Raw genomic sequence first — 16,244 nt, 5'->3', positions numbered from 1 at the left:
AGTTAATCCATTTTGAAGGAAAGTAAGAAAAGGAATAAACCAATGTTACCATTAGCCATTTAGTTTCATAAACAGTGTATTGTTAGTTAAAGAAATCCCCAAATGATTTGCTGTCAAAGTAAACAGATATGTTTGGTATTTGTTAATTTGTAGGTGTTTTAAAAATTCAAATTCCTACTTCAAGTTGTTATCACATCACCATTTTAGGAGCGAGATCTATCTGCAATCCGTGTCTCAAGAGGAAGTATGCCAAATACGTCTGAGATATCTAAATTATTTATATCCTTCTTTTATCCAGAAGAATAATATTCGTTTAGAAACTAAAATCTCCGCACACGTGCACTAACGGTACTAAATTTTGCTAAAGCCCTCGAATTGACATTTGCCTGGGAACTGCTGTTACAATAACGCCATTCTACTTGCCAACAGTTGTAAAGTTATCCATTGAAAAGCATATATAGTACATACATATCGTATATGCATGCCAGTAAAGGGTTAAGTGTGTGCATCTATGGAAAGTACACACATCTTGAGCGGATATTAACCCTTCCAAAAAGCGCAACGGCGCGACTTTCATGGGAGCATGTAAATCAATGTTGAACTTTTATTGCAATCATCAGTAGTTACTATCAATAGAGCCAACAACAACCGCAGCACTATAAAAGAATGCAGCAAAGAGCAACAACAACAAGTGGAAGGCTTTTAGTTGAGAGATAGTACTGTCATGGTGCCTTGAAACATGCCACAAAATGTGTCCGTTACATACTGACAATGTCGATGTAAAATGGGAAGAAAGTACGCAAAAAAATTCACAAAATCGCGATAGAAAAGTTTAAGGCAGAGCTTGAGTGAAATATTGGCTGGCGAAAATCATCAGGCGCCGTTTACACAATGCTGTCGGGGAGTACTAAGTGCGCATAGCCCATGTACGACTCACAAACTTGAAGCTTGCGAACATCTTCGTTTTAAGTACATCTGAAACTTCGTTGTTCTATGCAGTTATGTATTTCATTGAGAGTTATATATATGTTTGCTATATATATTAGGTCTAGCAAAAATAAATCAATTACTTTTCCAACAGATAGCTTTAGTAAATCGTATCTTTTTTAAGTGCGCTATGTTCCTTTCTATGGCGAATAAAAATCGAAAATAGTTTGAAGGGGTTTTTAAGTCGAGGGTTTCTATGAAATAAGATACGGTAAAATTATCCTCAAAATGGCAACAAGTTATAGAATAAAGCCGAGTGTATAAAGTCAACATTAACTTTAATGCAGAAATAAAAGATTTATTTTTTCAAGATCTTGTATTGCATATATATACCATATTTAATATTTCCTCTCCCAGAACCACAGGAACAACGAACCTTTTAAGAAAATTAGTTACTTAATCCGTTAGTAAGTTTCAGAGTACTGCCGAAAAGCTTTTTAATTAAGAAAATTAAATGTTTGGATAGGATAAGTCATTGTTTTTTTAAGGAGGGAAATATTAAACATCTTCAATTCGTCAAATACTAATGAGTGGTTGAAGAAACTATTGGAATAAATGGAATGTTGCATCGATGTTGGGGTTAATTGAGCTCAAACACAGTTCGCATAAAAGTAATGAATCGAAGAGGTTTATCATAGTTTCTATTCCTTAGCAACAAGCAACTGCCGTGTAGACGAACCCAAATCAATTTACCTCTAATTTTGATCGCACGGTACGGAGTCGCTTTGTTTAAAATCTCGTTTGGTACCGAACGGCTTGGAGAGGACCTTACCGATCCTGACGGAGCTTTTGGTATTATTTAACGTCAGTTAGCCGTATTACTTTTCAGAAGATATGAAATTTAGGCATATCGTCATAAAAGTAGTTCCTCTCTCTGGTCTTTTTCAAGGTTTAGGGCGTGGTGAAAATCTTGTCCAATCAGTTTGTTGATGATGAACTTCAGTTTCTTACACAGTACGCTCGTTAGAACCTTTTATGCGTTATTGGACACCAGGGCGCAAATTGTTAGGTCTGCCATTTTGTGGATTGGGCAGAGTGCACTTAAATTTCAATCGTAGGTCATGCTTTTGTTCGACCATATTCTACAAAGAAGCTGATGCATGCTTCTTATCAGTTCTTTGCCGCCGTTATTGAATTCGGTTCTTCAGAAGGGTAAAAGCTATCCGAGCTTCTTCATGGTCGGGCAATGGAACATCTACTCCATCGTCATCGATTGGGAAATCGGATCGTACCATGATCGATCTGGTTACGAACTTTTCGATCTAGCCAAATAACTTGATGAATTTTCTGGCGCTTGAATCTAGTATTACAGACAACCATATTTCTAGTTCTGCGGAGTTGATCAGCCTCCACCCATTTGGAGAGGTTTCGCCTGGAGGCTGAATTTTCTGATTGTTTTTATATCGCGACGGGGACAGTTGTCATAACCACGCTACAGCCTCCTTTTCTTCCGCCGGGGAATGAGCGGAAATCAGTGTTATGTTGAAATTTTTTGCTCTGATGCGGATTGTGGTTAGATGCTCATCCACTATAGTGAATGACAGGATTCGATGACTGCATTTTTTTCCCATCACGAATCATTGTAAATGTCGAAAAGACCTACTTGTCTCCGTTCTTGTCCCGTACATCACATTTCTTTTAGCCTTTACTTTTACGAAAATATCAACGAGCTGGGCAACAGCACCTTCCCATTTTAGGGACCGGTCATTAAATCATTGTCTTTATTATGTTTATTGTACTCGTCATTAAAAGTGGAGTCTTTCATCCGAGGCTGTTTCTTTTTCATTGGAAGTGGCTTGTACGCGGCGGATCGCAAACACAGCGCGCAACTTCACTAGGCGAGTAGCATTAAGTCTTTCACCATATTATTCGTTTACAATGGAAGAGCTCTCTGACTTATATTAGGAGATGCTTGAGTACCCATTAATTTCTTTTGGTGCAATTTTGTTAATTCGGCAAAGCTTTTTTAAAAGCATATACAACAACTGTATTTAATACCACAAACTGAAAAAAAAGCAATTCCTCATCCGCCGAAAACTATAAAAATTATCTTTATTTTGCGCCGAAAACCACAATGACAAAGTGCAATAAATTCAAAGTTTTCTTCTTACTTGCCTTAATATGGTGCAGCATTAAAATGAACCTTAAGCAACACAGCACCAATGTGCTGAAAATAATGCAGAGGGGAGTAAAAGCCTCGAAGGGGGGTGTTTGAGGTGCAACGACTTCATATGAGCGCGCTGTGGGCCTCATAAATTTCGTAAATATCAACTTTTCTTTTAATTTTCACACTAATTATCTACCAAACACCATCTTCGCTGTTGACAATAAATTCACGGCAACAACAAAACAATAACAAAGCATTCAAGAAAGCGGCGGTATTGCCAGAAATGCACAGCGAGGACACTAACGACAAGTTTCACTGCTACAGACACACACATACATTCACACGCACACGCCGTCAGCTGCCACAGCCGCACACTAACTTTTGCAACAACAACACCAGCTCAAAATATTGCAATAACTACGAGCATAAAGAATGCGGCAAAAGTTTATCTGCCTTGCGGCAAGAGTGCAGCAAGATCAGTTATATAGCACCCTTGTGCATGTGTGTTAGTGAAATTATTGCACAGCAACAAATTGAAACAATAATAATAACAACCATGCTACACTTAATATGTGCTTATAAAAACAACTAGGAAGTGAAGTTTCACGCTCATTGCTGCTGCTGCTTAAAATAACGGCGCATATTCATCTTTCAGCTTTGCGTGTGTGTACAAGCGATGGTTTTTAGCACAGCAACCCTGGTCGTCCTTTTAAACACACAATAACAAAGACGCTTTAAATGCAAAGTACTCGGAACAAATTTACGGAATAATTTGGTAAAATTTAATTCAGAAACAAGAAAACACGTTAACTTCGGCTGCACCGAAGCTAATATACATTTCACAGGTGCACTTCAAAACGATTTCTTAAAAACTGAGGGACTAGTTCCTATATATACAGACAGACGGACAGACGGACATGGCTAAATCGACTCAGCTCAACATACTGATCATTTTTATATATACTTTACGACGCTTCCTTCTGGGTGTTACAAACTTCTTGACAAACTTAATATACCCTGTTCAGGGTATAAATATCAGTCTACGAGGTGTGTTCAAAAAGTATCGCGAATTTTGTGTTTTTTCAAAAATTATTTATTTATTCATGAATATCTATTTTGTCCCCTTCAAAGTAATCCCCATGAGATATTATACACTTGTGCCAACGGTTTTTCCAATCTTCGAAGCACTTCAAAAAATCATTTTTTTATCTTCTTCAGCTCCTCCTTCGATGCCGTCTTTATCTCGTCAAGAGAAGCGTAACGTCGTCCTTTCATGGGCCTCTTCAGTTTAGGGAACAAGAAAAAGTGATAGGTGGACAGATCTGGGGAATACAGTGGCTGCGGCATCATTAGTGTGTTGTTTTTGGTCAAAAAAAGCGCACAAGCAACGATGTGTGAGCAGGGGCGTTATCGTGGTGCAAAAGCCAATTTTTGTTCTTCCACAAATCCGGGCGTTTCTGGCGGATTGCTTCGCGCAAATTGCGCATAACTTGCAGGTAATATTCCTTATTGACCGTTCTTCCCTGTGGCAAGAACTCATGATGCACCACGCCCCTGCAATCGAAGAAAACTGTCAGCAAACTGTCGCGATACTTTTTGAACACACCTCGTATATTTAAAATATCAGGAGCAAGTGTGATCTAAAAAGTGGCGCACGAATCGTTTCACAAAAAAGTAGGGCGTCCCACGCCCGTCTTCCATTTTTCACACCAGCTCTCATAACGCTTTCTCATGTCATCTCGGTGGTAAAATTTAATGTCTCTAGCGTATTAATTATTGATTTATAGCACTTATAGTAGTTTTTGACAGTACCGTTATATGGGGAGTGAGCAGGGTTAACCTGCGATTTCATCCATTTTCGCACTGTCGATAGACATTTTTACAAGATTTGGGCTCCACAATTTGGTTATTGAAGCTTAGGTTGTTTAAGAGATGTGCACATTAAACTTGTTGGAGAGTGTTATCACGCCCACGTTTCAAAAAATTTTACCCACATGTGTATCTTGCTACTCCTACTGATCCCCTGTACCAAGTTACCTTAATTTAGTGCTTATATGTTTTCGGTTAATGGCAATGTGTGCAGTTCCTCCATATTGCTAGAACGAAACGCTATTGAAAGGGATGCGTCTTTTAGGTGTTTCTGGAAAAAAAAGTAATACAAAGGGCAGGCGAAAAGAAAAATTTAATATAGAGAGTTTAACTGACTAACACTTACTCTTTAGTTGTAAAATGTTATTGCTGAGGTTGCATTGAATACTAACAAAAATAAGAAATTGCAAATACCTTCAGGTGTTGTCAAAACTTTTTATTAAACTAGCACTGGCCTGTTTCCATCCATTTTAGGGAAGAGGATAGCATGTAAAGAATTGGAAAGAGATTATTTCTAAGAAAAAGTTCGGAAGTTGGCGTGGCTGTCATCCAATTTCCCACATTCACAGAATACAATAGATTATTTTTAATATATTAAAGCAACTTCTCACACCAAATTCAGTTCAAATCGGTCAAGTAGTTCCTAAGATAAAGGGTTTAACCTAAAGGTGGGCGGTGCCACCCCTATTCTCTAATTTTTACACCTTCTTGCGAAAACTCCTTTCCTGAAATTGTTTTGGTCAGATTTCCGCACAAACTAAAAGATCCGATAAGATTGGAAGTGAGCGATTAAAATCTGTTTTTTTTTTTGCAAACTCCTAAAAGTATTTCCTCGGCTTTGATCTTTGCGAGAGTATAAATTGTTTGATTACACACGAACTTGAGCCGCCCTTAGTTGTTATTAAATAAAGGCATTTATTTATTAATACCCGAAAGCTGCTGGTAAGATCTCTATCTCCGTTTATAATTAGATTTTCAATAGGTACGCTGCAAAAGTGTACCAATAGGGATAGCATAAATGCTCTATTTTTTCCGCTCTTTTGGCATTTCTTTTTATTAAGATTCACCATTTCATTATATGATCCAACAACGAATCAAAATTATTTCAATTTATTACCGAAATTCAGGTCATAATCGTCTTGTCAGATCAGCAATTGAGCGTATGGCGAATTTTAGTCCACAGACACAGTACAAAATGTTCCGTGCTAGTAGATAAAGAAGTGACCGTAGTGTCGAGTATATTGATGCCGCTAACGCATCAATTGAAGAAGACCCAAATCAGTCTCTCACACGTCGTTCTCAGCGTTGGGCATCTCTATAATGTCGTTGCAGCGAATTTTCCGAAAAGATCTTGGCCTAGATCACAAGTTCTAATTGACGCAAGAAGAATAGCCGCTTGATCACCAGAATTGTCGTATATTTGTGAATTGGGCTGAGCAACAATTTGAAAATGATACAGATTTTTCATCGAAAAGTAAAGTCATATTCAGCGATCAGGCTCATTTACGGCTGAATGGCTTCGTTAATGAGCAAAATATGCGTTACTGATCAGGAAGCAATTGCATCCCGAAAAAATTACGGTTCGGTGTGGTTTATGGACCGGCGGCGTCGTTGGGCCGTACTTCTTCCGTGAAGATCTAGACCGTCACGTTACTGTGTATGGGAATCGTTACCGCTCAACGATAACCGAATATTTTTGGCCTGAATTGGACGATGTGAACTTGGACAATATGTGGTTCCAACAGGATGGCGCCACAAGCCACACAGCGAATGTCACAATCGATTTATTGAAACCCAATTTGGATAACGTGTTGCCTCACGAAATGGCGCAGTCAATTGGCCGCCTCGGTGGTGCGATTTGCTGCCGTTACACTATTTCCTGTGGGACTACGTCAAGTCTATTGTTTGTGCCAACAAGCCAGTGACGATTGATGATCTTCGTACGAATATCGAACCTGAAATTGCAGAAATATCGGCGATTTACAGGGATTGGCCGGAAAGTAATAGAACTGATTATCTTCTGACGCGACTGTACTTCGGAGCGTGCGAGTTATGGTTTTGGGAAAAATAAAAAAAGAGCTTCGGCCTTTTTTTTCACACAACCGTATTTATTAAAGTCAATCTTAAGACTAACCTAAATGACATTGCTTGTTATTTCTCTTAGTCCTAATCATAGGGCTAGCTGTACTAGCATTATTTGTTATTGCGCTTAATTCTAATATTAAAACTAACTGTACGGACATTCTTTGTACATATGTATGTTTTAGGTTGAGTTGACGTTCACATAACAGGAATACGCTCACTCTCAACTCAACTTAGCTGAATTTGGAACCTACATATTATTACGATATTATTATGCTAGTACGATATTAAGCACTTACTATATTTATAATTACTACGTGTTTAGAGTGTGGGAATGTAACTTGCGCGAGTTAAAAAAGAATATATTTTTGAGCTGCACCGCAATGTGTACTTTTTATTAATACTCTTAAGACTAACTTATTATGCGGTTCTTACTTATATTTATACTAACTAGTATGTTTAATTATTAATAGTTGATAGTTTGTTTACATACAGATGTATATTATATTATTTGTTTAGGTTTCTTTATATATATATTTTTTGCTTGGACACATTTGCTTTTGTTTTAAGATAAGGTTGTCGTGGTATTCAAACTCAAGGTTTTGATGCTTTTTCTTTAATGTTATTTTGATGCATTCCGTTTATATGAAAAGGAATACGTTCTTGTTAAAATGAAATGTCCTTTTTTCAAAACATCTAGGCTTGAAGTCGCGTATAATTATTGATTATTGTATGTGTTTGATTAATTTTTTTATGTGTATAATCAATACCTTTTTTGTGTTTCATATGATGTTTTCTTTTCTCTTATAATTTAGTTTTGAATTAGCGTTAATTTTCTGGAATTCAACAACCATTTTCCTTTTTTCCATGCCTAGTTTTCGGTGCCTCTTTTTGGATTTATTGGCTGTGTTATTCCGTCATTTAACAATTGCTGAATCATTTCTTTGACAAAGTCGATCCACATGCAGATTGATCCCAAAAATTTATTTGTTGATATTTGTTTACTCTTTCCCATCCATTAATTTGGTATGTAGTGATGTTGGTGTCTTCTCTTGGTGAGAATGTGGTTTTTTTGTTTTATGTTTTCCAGGATTCAACTTTGTCCGCTGTTTCAAGGTCTATTGCGAATCTTGATGAAAGTATTATCCACTATTTCAGGACCTATGCTTTGTTACCTTGTTCTACTTTTTCATGAATCGCTGTCCGCTGTGAATCTTGCTGAATTCACCGTTGTCCATTTTTTTAGGATCTGTTATTGATTCATACTGGAAGTATTGTCCGTCCGCTGTTAGAGGATTTATACTTGCCATTTATTTCTACACTTTTTCAAGGCATTTAGTGCTGGAAGTCCTACTTCCTTATTTCGGAATAAAATCTGGCTTTTTGGATATCAAAGAAATTTGCTTTGCTTTAAGATAAGATTGTTGTGGTAGACCGTCGACTAATTTTTCGTTTAGTTGGCCAAATTGTACGTGGAAGATCTAAAGAGACTCAAACGAAGGGTCAATCGGGTTCGACAAGACATCGCAGCCGAATTATAGTTGTACCACGACAACGCACAGTGGGGCCGCTTCATACAAGTCGCGGCAAAAAATAGAAGGAATCGAGGTAGGGCTTTGAAATTTGGCACACATTTCTCATATTGCCAAATTAAATGAAAAAAGAAATTTTGTTAAAATCCGCCCACAACCACGCCCACCTCCCATATAACACAAAAATCAAAAATCATCCTACAGTAACAAAATTTTCTACAGTGTACTATTTTGTAAATATAAGCTTGTCCAGAAATAATAAAGCAAATCCGCCCACAATTACGCCCATCTCCCATATAATATAATCACAAAAGTTGCAATATTTTCGCTGTTGTCACAGCTAGACTGTTAAAAATTGTCAAACGGATTTGAATCAATAAAAATTATTATTTCTCTAAAAATGAAACAAGTCCGTCCACAACTACGCCCACCTCCCATATAACATAACCAATAAATATTCAAAAATGATCATATATTATTAATTATTTATTCAACAAGTAATTTTTTAACATCATCATCCAATTTTAAACTTTCTTGTTTTCTTCTTTAAGTGGCTTGGTTTCCGCATTAGTAGACCTTTTAAAAGTTAAATTATACCCAATATGTAAAATAAATTCCATTGTTTTAATTCTAGCATGTAAGGGAGAAATTCCCAACTTAACTGCTTCCTGATTGCATGATTTTTTGACAACGGATTCTAGGTTGTTCATTTCTTTAGGGCTTGCATTACATATGTAACAGACAGATGATGCTTTACAACCAGTTGCTGCTTGAGCTATTTTTGTGTCCATCATGGTAAATAAAAGATTGTGACGTATTTCAATAACCTTGTCCTTCATAGTCACAAATGTTGGCAATATGTTGATTATGGTTTCCTGTATCCTTTCGACAATTTCTTTAGTATGGTTTGCGGTTTCCTTGGCATATTCAAATTGAATCGGCCGACAAAACTTTGTGGAAGAAGGCCTAGAGTTCTTCCATAACGTGTCTGTTTGGTCTATAGTTTTAAGCACTAAAGGCACCATAGATACCATAAATAAATTTGTATCAGATATACCATCAAATTCGTTAGGTGGTATTGACTTTGATTTGACGAACCGTTTTTCGATGTCAGAGTCATTATTTCTGGAACATGAGCTGGATTTGTGAAGTTCTCGGCGGCCAAAATAATTCTTTTAGCTTTGCAAATCAACTTGTGTAGATATTGGTGTAATAGTAATATTTTCAGGGTAACAATGCCTCCCGCACTCTATAATACGGTGGCAACACATCACATCCGAAGTCTTTAAGCACATTTCGAACAACTTCATACTGATGCTTTGATAACTGTACATCAATTAACATCGCAAACGCTTTTTAAGAATCTAAGTATGTCTTTTTAATAGCAGCTGATCCAGCTGCGGCCTTTAATTCTTGTTCAGAGTACTTATCTCGAAGTTGTTGGACCTTGTAACGTTTAGCCCGTTGACTACATTCTTCAAATTTCTTTACCGGTCGTCCAGCAATTAAAATACGTTTATTTGAAGTCCCGGGTAATAACACTAGCCGACAATTTTGACATTTTTTTTCTGCTCTGAAACCAAACTTGTTTTTTTTATGTTGCTTTGATAAGGTACATATATAATTTGAATATAAAAAAAAATTGCTAGGTCCAGGTTAAGAGAAAAATAAAAGTAAAGTTTTTGCAAAAAATATATTGAATATTACAAATTTTTATCCCTCAATTTATATTTTCTTGTACTTTTTTGAACTTCTGCTGTATTGGTAGTCAGGATTATCACGTAAGCATATCCAGCAATAGTCTGCCAGCATGCTAGGAGTCCATTTGCCTTGATACCTTTTCTCCATACTCAATATGTCTTGGTGAAATCTCTCCCCATGTTCATCACTGACTGCACCTAAATTGGGAGGAAAGAAATCCAAGTGCGAATGTAGGAAATGTATTTTCAGGGAAATGTTACACCCTAAAGCCTGAAACCCCGTCAATAGGCTTGATATGAGTTCTTCATAATCGGGTGATTTGGTGTTACCCAAAAAATTTTTTACAACCTCAACAAATGAAAGCCATGCTTTTTTTTCTAGCGTATTTAGTTTAGAGACAAAGTTTTGATCCTTCATAACTCGTCGTATGTCTGGCCCCACAAAAATCCCTTCTTTTAATTTCGCATCACTAAGTCTCGGAAATATACTTTTAAGGTATTGAAAACCTTCTCCCGTTTTATCCATTGCTTTTACAAAATTTTTCATTAAGCCTAATTTTATATGAAGGGGTGGCAATACAATATTCTAGGGTTCAACAAGACGAAGATTGGACACACTTTTCTGATTAGGTACATAGTCTGTTCTTTTTGGCCACTCTTTTTGGATATAGTGTTTGCTTCGAGCTCTGCTATCCCATTCGCACATAACACAGCAAAATTTTGTGTAACCAGCTTGCATACCTAGTAACATCCCAACTACGAGTACTTTTAAATCAGAACAAATTTTCCAAGAATGTTTAGCATACTGTATTTTTTGTAGTAGATTTTTGATATTTTCATAGGTTTCTTTGATATGTACTCCATACGCTAGAGGTACAGATGGAAGTTCGTTACCATTATGTAACAAAACCGCCTTCAAACTTATTTTCGATGAATCAATAAATAGTCTCCACTGATCAGGTGAATAGGTACAAAACATTTTTTCATAAGCCCATATATGGAAATGACAAATTTGGTAGAAAAGCCGAGCTGTGCCGAAAGAAACGAACAAACGATCGCCGATTGTCACCGCTTCGCTTGCTACTCGAACAAGGTTGCGTAGATTCATATTGAGCAAGGTTGCGCAACCTGAATCTATCGCAACCTTTTCCGAACTCGTATAAGAAGTATAACTTCAATAATATTATCCTAATTGGACCTAAGGATTTTTTTTTATTATTTTTCTAATGATGTACATACTAACAGGAACCAAAATATCTAATTTTTATTTCAGAGCAAAATCCATTGTCGGCTAGTGTAATTTATCAACCATCTCTACAGTAAAATTCTTATCCAGCCATACAGAATGATTTTTAAATAGTATGTTTTTTTCCTGTGGCACTGGTTTCATTTTAAATTGAATGAACTTATGTACCTTCTTTTAATTTGTTCTAAAATTAACTTCACCTTATCTTCACTAAAAGAAAACTGAACAAGTAAGGAAGGGCTAAGTTCGGGTGCCACCGAACATTTTATACTCTCGCATGATAAAGTGATAATCGAGATTTCATTATCCGTCATTTACATATTTTTTTATTTTGCTGTAAAATTAATTAGAATTAAATTCTGAGAGATTTGCCGATATTTTTGGTGAAAAATTAGGTTAGGTTAGGTTAGGCACTGTGTTCTTCGTGTTCGATATCAGGGACCTTGAAAACCTATAGTCCGATCACGACAATTTTTCCACAAGGGATACCTCAGCTCAAATACCGTATTTGTGTAAAGTTTTATTCCGCTATCATCATTGGTTCCTAATGTATATATTATACAGAGAAGGCATCAGATGGAATTTAAAATAGCGTTATATTGGAAGAAGGCGTGGTTGTGAACCGATTTCACCCATATTTCGTACATGTCATCAGGGTGTTAAGGAAATATTATATACTGAATTTCATTGAAATCGGTCGAGTAGTTCCTGAGATATGGTTTTTGGTCCATAAGTGGGCGACGCCACGCCCATTTTCAATTTTTAAAAATAGGCTGGGTGCAGCTTCCTTCTTCCATTTCTTCCGTAAAATTTTGTGTTTCTGACGTTTTTTGTTAGTCGGTTAACGCACTTTTAGTGATTTTCAACATAACCTTTGTATGGGAGGTGGGCGTGGTTATTATCCGATTTCTTCCATTTTTGAACTGTATATGGAAATTCTTGAAGGAAACGATTCTGTAGAGTTTCGTTGACATAGCTATAGTAGTTTCCGAGATATATACAAAAAACTTAGTAGGGGGCGGGGCCACGCCCACTTTTCCAAAAAAATTACGACCAAATATGCCCCTCTCTAATGCGATGCTTTGTGCCAAATTTCACTTTAAAATCTTTATCTATGGCTTAGTTACGACACTTTATAGGTTTTGGGTTTCCGCCATTTTTTCGGCGTGCCAGTGGGCCGATTTTGCCCATCTTCGAACTTAACCTTCTTATGGAGCCAAGAAATACATGTACCAAGTTTCATCATGATAGCTCAATTTTTACTCAAGTTACAGCTTGCACGGACAGACGGACGGACGGACAGACAGACATCCGGATTTCAACTCTACTCGTCACCCTGATCACTTTGGTATATATAACCCTATATCTAACTCTTTTAGTTTTAGGACTTACAAACAACCGTTATGTGAACAAAACTATAATACTCTCTTTAGCAACTTTGTTGCGAGAGTATAAAAACTGCGTCAACATATCACTTTTTTGGCCGCACCGAATAAATTCTTCATTAAGCTGTCGATTACTTATGGGAACGGATGACATTTTGCAAATATTATTTGCAATATATATTTATACAATCACACTTGTTAAGAACTGTTAGGTTTTTATTACACAACGAATTTCGAAATTACACGAACGCTACTTTAAATTATCAATATGTGAACAACACAACAACCGTTCATAGCTACCTTTGATCCTTATCCGCACGTATCCGCAGTTCATTTTTTCGTTATCATATTCCTTAAAGTGTACATAAAATATTAGGACTAACTAGACAATGTAGGTACACGTAGCTAATAGTCAAAACTATAATTTTTATGTAAAAGTGTTTAAAAATGGTTTTATTTTAAAACTTTGTCAAAATTGACATGAATTAGGCCTATGAAATGAAAATAATTATTTTATAATATATTATAATATATATTAGGATGGACTTTGAAGTCACTTCTTATTGCATAAAACGTCGAAACCCCATACGTCTGTTCTCATATGTTTCTCAATATTTTTCACAATTTTCAAGAGTTCTATTTTTATTTGACTTTAAAAATACATTGTTATGTCAGTGAAATGGCAATTCGCAAATACGTGATAAATTAAACTATATTCATTGTCTAGAAACACTACTGGAATGAAATTTTGTTAAAATTAGATAGTTAAAAATTACATATTTTTGCCGCCTATTACCCACTGTGCGACGCCCCGGTTCACATCGCCTTTCTTCCGAACAGCTACTTAACAAAGGCCGGCATCCCAACGCTTCCGCAACCGATCTACAGCCCCTATGTGCCCAGCCAGACGTTTGTTTGTTAACTTGCCTGAAAAGGACGATGAGAGGGGCTCCAAGGAGCATGAACCTCGGCCCCCAAGGCTATTCCGGAGAATGCCTTCCATAACAACTTAATGCTTTGAAGTCGCGCTACCAGCGGTGCATCGACCCAAAAGGAGTCTATTTTGAAAGTTTTTAAAGAATTGTAACGGTTGGTTCAATACATTTTTTTTAATCGACTTAGTCTTATTACTTTCCGGACAAACCGTGTATGCTAGAAAACCTTTGAAAATTCGGTTCAGCATCTGGACTTCTGCAAACTTGACCGTGGTGGCCATGCGAGAGAAATCGAGTTTAATACATAATGGCAGCAAATGTAATTTCAAAAGATTAAAAAAAAACTTCATTGATCTCTCAAACTATTTTTGTTTTATTTAAAAATAGTTTTGTATCGCTCTTATCGAAAAACCCGTTACTATCAATCATATCAACTATAATTGTTCAACTAGCGATGGTTTATAAGACAAATGATATGTCAACCGTCTCGTTCCTTTGCAAGTACTCACTAAATATGTTTTATTTTGCCCTTGATCCGGGAGTCTAAGATTAACCATATTTTATGAAAATACTAGTATTATTGGAATACATGATTATCCTAAAAATGTCTAAATAACTAAACCGATAAGAGAATTCGGAATAAAGTTTCAAAATTACACAAATCAGTACAAATAATCTTGTAAAAAATAAAACTACGCTAAATGCGACGCAGTCTTCCCTAGTTAAGCTGCTGAGTCACACTTTCGCAGTTGTGCTATCCTTGCATAGGAAACCACTCTGCCTGTATGCAAATGCTCTCCAATATACTGCCGTTCATTGTTTATTTAAAATTGTTGTACACTGTACTGCTTACTGAAAATAAAATACTGCAATACCCCGAAATAAAGCTGCTTAAAAACATCATCAAAAGTGAGATTGCATAATTCCATTGTGGAAAGTACGCTGCTAACACGACGAAGTGCATAAGATCAACACCGCGATTACAAAGCGCACAACGCACCGCCCGGGAGGGGGTTAACTGCATTCAAAAGAGGTCCGCCCCGCACCAACAAAAACGAATAAGCTTTAAATTATACTTGAGAGCACTTCGACCGATGCAAGCAATCCAGTTCGGGATGCAAAGCTGTCGGAGGCGCCATGGTGATCATTCTTGCATTTCCGCATTGTTTAAATTGCAGTGCTTATCCTGCTATACACCTCCAGCGCCACCCCTGCCTCCGCCAGGCTGCGCCCAACCGCCACCGGCATTGATGTTTGTCAGTTATTGCCATCATTGCCTTCGGCGCGGCACTTTTGACGATGCAGCCTACGCGAAACGGAGCGCCACGCTTACACTGGCGGTCAAGACGGCTCCGTTCGTATAGAGCGGGGTGGTACTGGGTTAACGTGACCGTTGTAGTGTGCCGCCGTAATGTTGATGGAAAGTACGTGCATTGTTTTCGCGCTTTCAGAAATTTCGGAATTTTAATTAAAATCGCATTGTCCAAGCGCCTGTGGGGCAATCGCTTCAGACGCACGCACACATACGTATGGTAGATGCTTGAAATTGAGTGGAACGCCAGTGCACGCCTTTAAATATGCAATGAGGAAGGGGCCCAGCACTCGGGAGGAGACAATGTCGAAGCCATCCGAACAGTTGGCCAATTCATTGCCTCGTTGTTGAAGTGCTCGACCGAAAACAAAGAACAAAGAAACAAACCTAACGTAACGGTAGTGCGGAGCGCGCTGCTTAAGATTGCATTTAAATAAATTTCAGACTATTATACTTTTTGCCTTTGTTTTCATTGTGAGAGTATGAGTGTGCGTGGGCTTACGTTCGTCGCTGTCATCCTTTCTGCTTCATGTTTGAGGTCGCCCGATGCACGTTCCGTACATTTTACATCGGTAGTGAATGCGTTCGGTAGCCTCTGGGGATTCCTCTGCTGCGAATTAATAAAACACCGAGTGTTATGTTGATGACAGTGCTGATTTAACATGGTTATTAAAATTTAAATTCCGATCAATAGCAACGGGCCTAACAGAAGTAAACGAGTGTAATTTATCAAAATATGGCTATATGAAGCAAAGGTGCCACAGACGTATGTGTTTCCATAAATATGAATATAATTAGGTATGCCTATGTAATCAGAAGTCATATCGTTAACAAAGGCCACGTTATTACGCAGAAATAATCCCATAAATCCATATTTTATTATCTCGAAAAGCCGACTCATCAGACAGCAGTGACTTGTATAATTTGGACTTTGTTCGTCGAGAGATTACTTTACTTCTCAATTGCCTACCCAGTCCGAAGTAGCACATGTTGGCGTGGTTGTTATGGCCAATGATATCGATGTCATCGAAATACGCCGGCAATTGTACACTTTTGTCCATGTGATTGTACCTTCTCTATTCAGATCTG

This window comes from Bactrocera dorsalis, chromosome 5 (genome assembly GCF_023373825.1).
Source record: "Bactrocera dorsalis isolate Fly_Bdor chromosome 5, ASM2337382v1, whole genome shotgun sequence".
NCBI classification, from domain to species: domain Eukaryota; kingdom Metazoa; phylum Arthropoda; class Insecta; order Diptera; family Tephritidae; genus Bactrocera; species Bactrocera dorsalis.
The sequence above is the reverse complement of the archived record's forward strand: the minus strand, read 5'-3'. Positions refer to the sequence as shown.